Here is a 9,279-nt window from a genome sequence, read left to right on the forward strand (position 1 = left end):
CCAGCAGCTGGGAGATGCTCTCGGACGCCACCCACCGTCGTCCCAGGCTGCTGGGACCTCCCAAATAAAGCAACCAACGTGTGTCTTTTCCACCACCGTGTCTCTCTCGAGCTTTGGCCTCTCAAGCGGCAAGCAGCTGAGCTTGGGTTCGGTACTCGCCTCGTCCGGTTACACTTCTGTTCCATGGAACCTTTGTCGTTATACAGTGACTCTCTATCCCTGGTAATGCTTTCTGCATTTTGATTAGCATCTTCATTTCCTTCCTTTTACTTTCAACCTACCTTTGCAGTAAAGTTTTAGGTGTATCTTTTATTTCTTTTTATTGAAATATAGCTGATTTACAATGTTGTTGATTACTGCTGTACAACAAAGGTTTTCAGTTATACATAATATGCATTTTTTCATATTCTTTTCCATCATGGTCTATCACAGGATATTGAATATAGTTCCCTGTGCTGTACAGCAGGACCGTGTTGTTGGTCCATTCTCTACACAATAGTGCACATCTGCTAATCCCAAACTCCCAGTCCGTCCCTCCCCCACCCCCGCTTAGGTGTGTCTCTTTTAAACAGTCTGTAACTAGATCGTGTGTGTGTATGTGTCTAGTCCAAAAGGTCTTCTAATTGGAAGATTACATTTATCGTGAATGTTCTGACTGATTTGTTCCATTTTATTTAATTTCATGCTTTCTTTTTGTCACTCTTTTCTGTAGTTTGTTTTCTTTTCTTTTCGTTCTTTGAATTAAGAGGTTTCCCTGTCTCTCCTTTTCGAAAACACTCTACTGGTTTGCCTATTCATATGTGTTCTTTCGGTGGTTATTCTTGAAAATGCACACCTAACCTAACAAAACAGAAAATTAATCAACATTTTCCCCCTTCTCCAGAAGCTATTTGAGAGCCCGACTGCTTTGACTGCAATGACTGCCCCACCAGCTCACGTGCCGTCTATCTGTCAGGTCGTTTTGGTTTCTTAACCCTACAAAGCAGACACTGTCATTACGGTTGGTTTAGCTGTGCCCCTACATCTATAACTTAGATATATCTGTATTTGTTTACAGAGGTATCTATAGATCCACAATTTTCTTAACGTTCCTCCTGCACCTCATGCCTACCTCCTCTTGGAACCATTCTTCTGAAAGACAATTTTGTTGGATACACAGTTACACACCTTTTCTGCAACGGTTATTTCCCCTGTAAACTTGGAAGCTGGTTTCCTTTGACTTTTCTTTGTTCCTCCTTTATTTTCTGTTCGGAAGTCAGACTTTAGTCTGCTCACCGGAGTGTGTAGGTGGCCTTCTTTTAAGGTCTGTCTTGGTGTTTACTGCAGTTTCACTGCGATGGACCTAGGAGCGGATTTCTCCTTGCCCTGCACTGGGTTCCCTTGTGCATCCTTTTGCTCTGGAATTGGTGTCTTCTATCAGTTCTGGGAAATTCTCAGCCATCTCTTCCCCATTTCCCTCCGGGGTTTCTTTCAGCAGCAACAGTTAGACAGATTGACCTTCTCACTTGACCGTCCGCGTCTCCCGAGCTGTTTGTTCACCCCTTTCTCTGTGCGACATCCCTGGGACTTCCCTGACTCACCTTCCAGCGCCCTGATTCTCTCTCAAGCTGTGTTCACCCATGTTCAGCCCTTCCACTGCTCTGCATTCAGTGTGTCGTTCTTTGGGTCTACTTTTAGTTCATCACTTTCTAATTCTCTGTTCAGCTGTGTTTATCTGTTTAATCTCTCCAATGCCTAAAATTTTTTCATGATTTGCTCTATTTTATAGTTCTTTTCTTAATTTTTATATTCTTTATTATGTTTTCATGTTCCTATTTTGTGTCTTTAAACATACTAAACACGTCTCTTTTATCTCCTTTTGCTGACTCTTCACGGACCTAGTTCTGTTTGTTATTTGGGGTGATCTCTTTCTTGTATGTTTTGTGATTTTACAGAACCATATTATCATATTTGTATTTTACATAAATAAATATATGTTTGACCTTGTCCATGGAGATTCTGTGAGGCCTGGCTTGGGGTGTGTCCCTTCGGAGAAGGTTTGTGTTTGCTTCAGGCGGATGCCTGGGGCACTACCGGTGCGCTTCAAATGGTAATCGTTACTTTGCCATTTGGGGAACACACAGAGCAGAACATTCATGTTCCAAACCCACAGCGTGGCTGGCCAGTGCCACAGATTCCCGGGGGATTTTTTAAAAAACCCAACGTCCCCAGGACCAAGGCTGAGATGATTTCCTCCCTGGCTGAGGCTCGTGGAGGGTGTAGCCCTTGCTGTGTGCTGGCCTTAGGCTGGGGTCTCTGATCCACTCCCCTCTGTGCCCTGGGCATGGTGCCCTGTCCCTCTGGGCACAGACCACCTGTGTCAGAGCCATGTTCGGCCCCAGGGAACCTGCAGCCTCTCGGGCACAGGCTCCTGTGTTGTCTGCAGGCTTCCAGAATTCCCCTCCTTATTTGCAGGTTTGCCCTGGCTTCTTACTGTACTTTGCGGGGAGTAATCCCAGGATCTCAATCAGAATCTCCTGGGGAGCCTGTTAAAGGAGAGTCTTGGGCGCCGCCTCCAGAGCCTCTGACTCGGAGCATCTGCGGCAGGGGGGTGGGGGGGAGGCAGGGGGGGGCGGAGGGAACCTGCATTCCCGACAAGATCTTAGGTGACGCCAATGCTGCTCTGCTGCATGGACCACACCTGGAGGGCATTTACCTTCTGATGTCCCCAAACACCTGAAGGACACAGTACTTTTCAGGAACGGCGCAGTCACTTCATCAGTGGTTTTCAATCAGGCTAATGTGCCTGCCTTAAAAGACACTATCACAGTGATTTACAAACTTCGGCACGATCAGAACCAACTGCATGCCTTATTAAAACACACACTATACCTGCCTTCACGTGTTAATATGGTTTCCAAGAATCAGCTTTAGGGTTTACACATGTCACTAATAATCTGGTTTTTTTTTTTAAAAAAAAATATGATTTGTTTTTCATCTATTCCTTCTTCCTGTTTTCCTTTTAGCTGTGTTTTCATGTCTTCCTAAATTCTTGGCTTTTATTATTTTCTGTTCACTAATGGAAACATTTAATCCCGGTTTTTTTTTCCTCAAAGTCTTAGCTGAATCCCATAATCAAACATATGACCTTCCCTTCATCATTATACAATTTAAGTGCAGCATTTTTATTTCCTCTTTGACTCAAGACTTACTTAAGAGAATATTTCAAAAGTCTAATTATAAAATGCTTATTAATTAGAAATTATATCACATTGCAGTTTGAGAATATAGTCCAAATATAAATACTGATATTTTTTGTTGTGTTTCAATAGATCGTCAATCTTTCTAAATGTTACATAGGACTCAAGAGGTATATTCTCGGGACTTCCCTGGTGGCGCAGTGGTTAGGAATCCGCCTGCCAATGCAGGGGACATGGGTTCGAGCCCTGGTCCGGGAAGAGCCCACATGCCGCGGAGCAGCTAAGCCCGGGCGCCACAGCTACTGACCCTGCGCTCTAGAGCCTGTGCTCCGCAACAAGAGAGGCCACCACAATGAGAAGCCCGTGCCCTGCAATGAAGAGTGGCCCCCGCTCGCCACAACTAGAGAAAGCCCGCGCGCAGCAACGAAGATCCAATGCAGCCAAAAATAAATACATAAATAAATGTATAAAAGAAAAAAAAAAGAGGCATATTCTCTGCCTGAATAAAAGCGATTAGAACTTATTTGCCTGCTCAGTAAATCATAACAATCACAGTGCTCAGATTTTCTCTTTTCTTTCTGCCCCCTTCAGTGTCCTGAGTCCCCAGCTTTCTGCCTTGAGAGAGGGTCCAGCCTGTGATGCAGGCAGGGTGGCTGAGGCTGAGGCTGCCGGGCGGTTGGTGGGGAAAGTCGGACGCAGAAGGGCGCCAGGCTGCTCCCGGTTTCCCCGGAGCCTGCGCGGCCGCGTGGACTCTGCTCCCCCCACTCCCTGCTGCACGTCCCTGACTTCCCCACACCCTCCCCGTGCAGAGGCCTCGCGTCCCAGGCCTGCCTAGCTTCAGCCCTGCTTTCCCAGGGGCGTGGACCAGCTCTTTTTGCCCAGAAAACCAGCAAACTTCTCTGCCACCCAGTGGAGAACCCCACCTTGCTCAGGGAGGTCTGACCCCCCGCCCCCAGCCCCCCAGGTCGTCTGTCCTGCTCTCCTGAGCCCTAGGGGCCCCTAGAGTTCTCTTTCCATTTTTATAGTTTCCCCTGCACTAGCCGATAAGGCTTTACTTCCTTTATATTAAACTCCCCCTGCTTAAATTACAGTGTGGTTTCTGTCTGATTGGATCCACATCAAAACTTGAAAAATAAGAGCAAATTAACCCCAAAGCAAGCAGCAGGGAGGAAATATTAAAAAAAAAAAAAAAAAAAAAAAAGCCAAAATGAGTGAAAGTGAGAAGAGAAAAACAACAGAGAAAAATCAATGAAACCCAAACCTGGTTCTTTGAAAAGGTCAGTAAAATTAACGAATCTTTAGCCAAAGGAGGGAGAGGGAGAGAGGCAGGAGAAATAAAAATAAGTTGCCAAAATCACAGACGAGAAAAGGGACATCGCTACGGCCCCTACAGACTCCTAGGGGAATATTAGCACAACTTTGTCCTCATAAATTCTGTAACCTAGAAGACCACATTCCTTGAAAGATACAAACCACCAAAGCTCATTCAAGGGAAAAATAAACTGGAGAGTCCCATTATCTATTAAAGAAATGAAATTCATACATAAAAACAGTGCAGAAATAAAAGTCCAAGCCTAGATGGCTTCCCTGGTGAATTCCACCAAATATTCAAGGGAGAAATAACCCACTTTCAGAAACAGAAGGAGGAGGAATCACTTCACACCCATATTACGAGGCCGTCATTACTCTGATAAGAAAACCAGACAAAGACGCTCCAAGAAAACTTTAGAATATGCCTCATTAACGTAGACCCAAAAATCCTCTTTAAAAAAAACTAGCAAATTGAATGCAGCAATGTCTAACAAGGATAGTATACCATGACCAAGTGGGGTTTATCCCAGGAATCAAAGGTCGGTTCAACACTTTAAAAAATCAGCGTAGCTTTACTGTATCAACAGGGGAGAGGAGAAAAGCCATGCGGTTACCTCAGTGGACACAGAAAAAGCATATGCTGAAACACCACAGCTTTTCATAATAAAAACTCTGAAAATTATGTACTGCTTTCTTAAGTCAAACAGGGTCCCAGAATAATTTCCAGGTAACATCATATCAATGGTAAACCGTTGCCCCCTTTGTAAACAAAGTAAGCTCACCCACAACCAGCATTTCTACATAACATGGTATAGTAGATCCTGGCTAATGCAATGAGGCAAGGGATAGAACAAAATGATAAAAATCAGATTTGATGAAGTGAACTGTCACGTGATTGTGAGCAGAGCAAATCCAAAATAATCTACCAACTATCAGAAGTAATAACAAATTTAGCAAAATTCACTAGATACCTTATTTCCAGGCTTAACAGAAAGCTACAGTCGTTCAGAGAGTGTGGGAATTAGTGATCAATGGAACAGAACGTAGAGCCTAGAGACAGATCAGCATATACACAGCCCCTGACTTATGACACAGGAACAACTATAATTCAGAAGGGAAGGATGCACTTTTCAATCAAGGGTTCGAGAGTAACTGGATATTCATAAGAAGAAATGAACCTTTGCCCTCACACAATACATGAAACTAGTTTGAGGTGGCTCGTATAGCTAAACATAAAAGTTCAACCATAAAGTTTCTAGAACACAGAATATCCTCATACCCTTGGGCTAGACAAAGCTGTCTTAAATAAAATGCGGACGCCACTAACCATTAAAAAGTGATAAATGAGATAAGTAAAACTGCAAACTTTTGTTCGTCAGGAGACATTATTAAGAAAATAAATAGGCAAGCCCACAATCTGGGAGACGTTATTTGTAACGCATACGTCTGACAAAGAATTTATACCCAGAATGTCCCACAAACAAGTAAGAAAAAGGAAAACAACCCGATTCAAAAACAAGCAGAAACATGACTCGATTTCTGGTCCTGCCTGGAAGGAGCTTGGAGTCATCACTCCGTCCCACGGCAGGTAAAAAAGGCTGAACACCTGAAACCAACACCTCTTCTTACACCCGTCCTAGCGGGGGCGGGGGGTGGGGGGAGGCCACAGGACAGACGCTGACCCCGAGCTGGAGACGGGCCGTCCACACAGAGAATCAACGACTTACCGGAGAGAAAGCTCCAGGACGCCAGCACCGGGCAGGGAGGCCTGTGCCGTAACTGACAGTGCCGGGGACGCACGTGGACCCTTCTGTGCGGTGGTGACTCCAGGGGAGCCCGTCCAGGGTCCCCACGCTTGTGTGAGCTTTACCTCCACGAGCCCCCGCCGGCTTCTCAGAGTGAACGTCTGCTAAGACCCCTCCTGCTTCCTGCAGGGGGAGGGAAGGGAGCCATCCAGAGTCCTCAACAAGGCTCCAGCGCAGGGGAAACTAGTTAACCTGAGGCCCACCCACGTGGTGCCCACAGAGCCAGCTGACGCCGGGGAGAAACGGGCAGAAGATTTAAAGAGATACAAAGGAATAAAAGAGCACAACGCGCGAAGGGCCAACACACACCCGAGAGGCGTCGGCCGCATCGCTTACCAGGAAAACACACACGGGAACCACGGTCAGACAGCGCTCGTCAGGGTGGAAGCGTGAAAGGAGGTGGGATGCCCAGTGTCGGCGGCACGTGGAGTAACCAGAGCCCTTGCCGTCCACGGGGGGGGGCGCTGGGAGCTCGACCAAAGCCGAGTCCGGGTACCCTTGACCTGGGGGTGTCAAGCGTACCTCCACAAAGCTGGGCGGAACCAGAGAGCGGCTGCCTCTCGGGGGACGAGCTGAAGGCTGACCTGGAAGGGGAACGAGGGAACTTTCTGGAACGATGCCAATGTTCTGTGTGCTGCTGGGGGTTTGGGTTTCACACGCGTGTGCACTTGTCACTGCAGGGTTTTATGTTTCATTGGTAAATTGGACTTCAAAAGAAAGAAACTGTAAACAGAGTGAACTCCAGTTAATCTTACAGAGGCTGAACTACCCAGTGAGAAGGGTACTGATGTGTGTAATTTACTCTGAAATGCGTTAGGAAATAAGGATGGATGGAACGATAGATGGATACAGATGTACTAGACCAAATGTAGTAAAATATTAATGGCAGGATCGAGGCGGTGCTCCGCTAAATGATTTTCCATAATAAAAAGCTGGGGAAAAAAACCAGTGGCAGCAGTGTGGTCCGATCTGTCACAAGTCAGACACAGAAGAACACCTACTGTCTGATTTCATTTCTGTCAAGTTCAGCGACGGGTAAACCTGCTCCAGGTATGAAGGTCACCTTCGGGCGGCAGGGGGCAGGCCATACTGGAAGGGAGCACGTGATGCTTTCTGATGTCCTGGGAACGTTGCGTGTTGGGTGCCGGAAAACGAGAAAATTCACTGAGCTGTGCCGTATGATTTGTGCATCTTTATTCATATTTGTTATGCTTCAATAAAAACATTACAAAAACTCTTAGGGAAAACAGGGACAGACTGGAACTTGCTTACCCTGAAGAAAGGTTCCACCTATAATCCACCTACAACCTATGACCATGAGACGTTAGAAGGATTCTCTTTTAGAGAATAGCGAAGATCATTGCAAGAACGTAGAAGCCCCCTCGCGGCCCCTTCCGGGCCCTGTCCTTGCAGTGCAAGCAGTTCAGTAATTAAGATAGTTTGGCATTAATCCTGGGATAGACTTAGTGACCAAGGAAAAGAGCAGCAGCCCAGAATTAGACCTGCTGGTTCACGGAGCCTGATTTATGACAGCGCAGGCTCGGGAGAGAGGAGACCATTTAACAAATGCTACTCAGACAATTAGCTATTCATGTGGAGAAAACGAAATTGGATTTCTGTCTCACACCATAAATAAAAATCACTTGGGGAAGACAATGTGGGGGTTATCTTTATGACCTCACCGTGGTGGGAAGGCTGCTTAATAAACAAGACACACGTGCTGGGCATCAAAGAGACTGAAAAATGTGTTGACACTGAGAACTTTGTTTATCAAAAAATAACACAGAGAGGGTGGAAAAGCCAGTCACAAAGTGGGAGGAGATGATTCCACACATAAACCAGCAAAGGGATGGTATCAGAGCGCAAAAATCAGGAAGAAAAAGACCCACAACCCACAGAAAAACGGGTAAAAGATGCAAACAAGCTTCCCACAAACAAACACGTGCAAAGATGCTCACTCCTTTGGTAACCGGAGGAAATGCACGTGAAGACCCCAGAGTCGCTGCACTGCACCCACGGATTGGCTGGGCCCGACCGAGCGAGCATCGCTGGGGATGCGGGTTTCCTGCCCGTGGAAACGCCAACGGCTCCAGGCACCTTGGAAAATAATTAGGCTTCGTCCTGTAACGCTGAGAGTTTCCAGACGCCACGGTCCTGCAGCTCCACTTCTCATTAAATTCTAAAGAAACGTTTGCTCCTGAGCCCAAGGAGACGCGCCGTGATGTTCACAGCATGTTGCTTTTCGAAGCAAAACACTGGAAAGGACGCAGACGTCTGTATGGTGGGTGAGTGGAAAAATACATTTTGGGGGTATATTTATGCGATGGAATTTTACACAGACAACGCAGATGAACCTGAGAAACACTGCGTTGAGTGGGGAAAAGTTGCGCTGATTACAGAGTAAGCACGAAAGCAAGCAACGCTGAACCACACGTCGCGTAGCGTGAGGTGTGTGACAGCTGAGGACAGAGTGAGCGGATTCATGAGCTCGGAACTCGGGGTGCAGGGGAGCAGGGCCGGGGCGCTTCCCGGAAGCACTATGACAACAAGGGGGAGGGGCGGGGTCCCCGAGGCGCTCACACCCGTGACCTGTTCCCTGGACTGTGTCACGTGCTACGTGGCTAAGTTAATTACAAACAAGTGGAACCTTTCACACGCCCAAGCATCAAGAACAACTCACGCCTGGTGCGTGCGCTTTCGAGGAGTTAACGATTAATGTTTCATTCGGCTTAATAGACTTAACAGAAATAGACGTGGTTCCAATTAAGCCGACCTGGGTGCTTACCACCGGAGCCCCTTCCCCCGCTGGACGCTCAAGCTTTGTCCCACTGTTAGGTCCACTGGGACAGGCCTCTGAGAAGGGCGCTTTCTGAGCGCCCGGTACCTGTGGGTGTGTTTCCTTTGCTTTAACCCACGAAATGCAACTTCCTTGAATGTCGAATCCTAGCTCAGAACCGTCCTTCCATCAAAAGCTGGGTTTGGTC

This window comes from Lipotes vexillifer, unplaced genomic scaffold, assembly GCF_000442215.2.
Source record: "Lipotes vexillifer unplaced genomic scaffold, Lipotes_vexillifer_v1.1 scaffold1701, whole genome shotgun sequence".
NCBI lineage: Eukaryota > Metazoa > Chordata > Mammalia > Artiodactyla > Lipotidae > Lipotes > Lipotes vexillifer.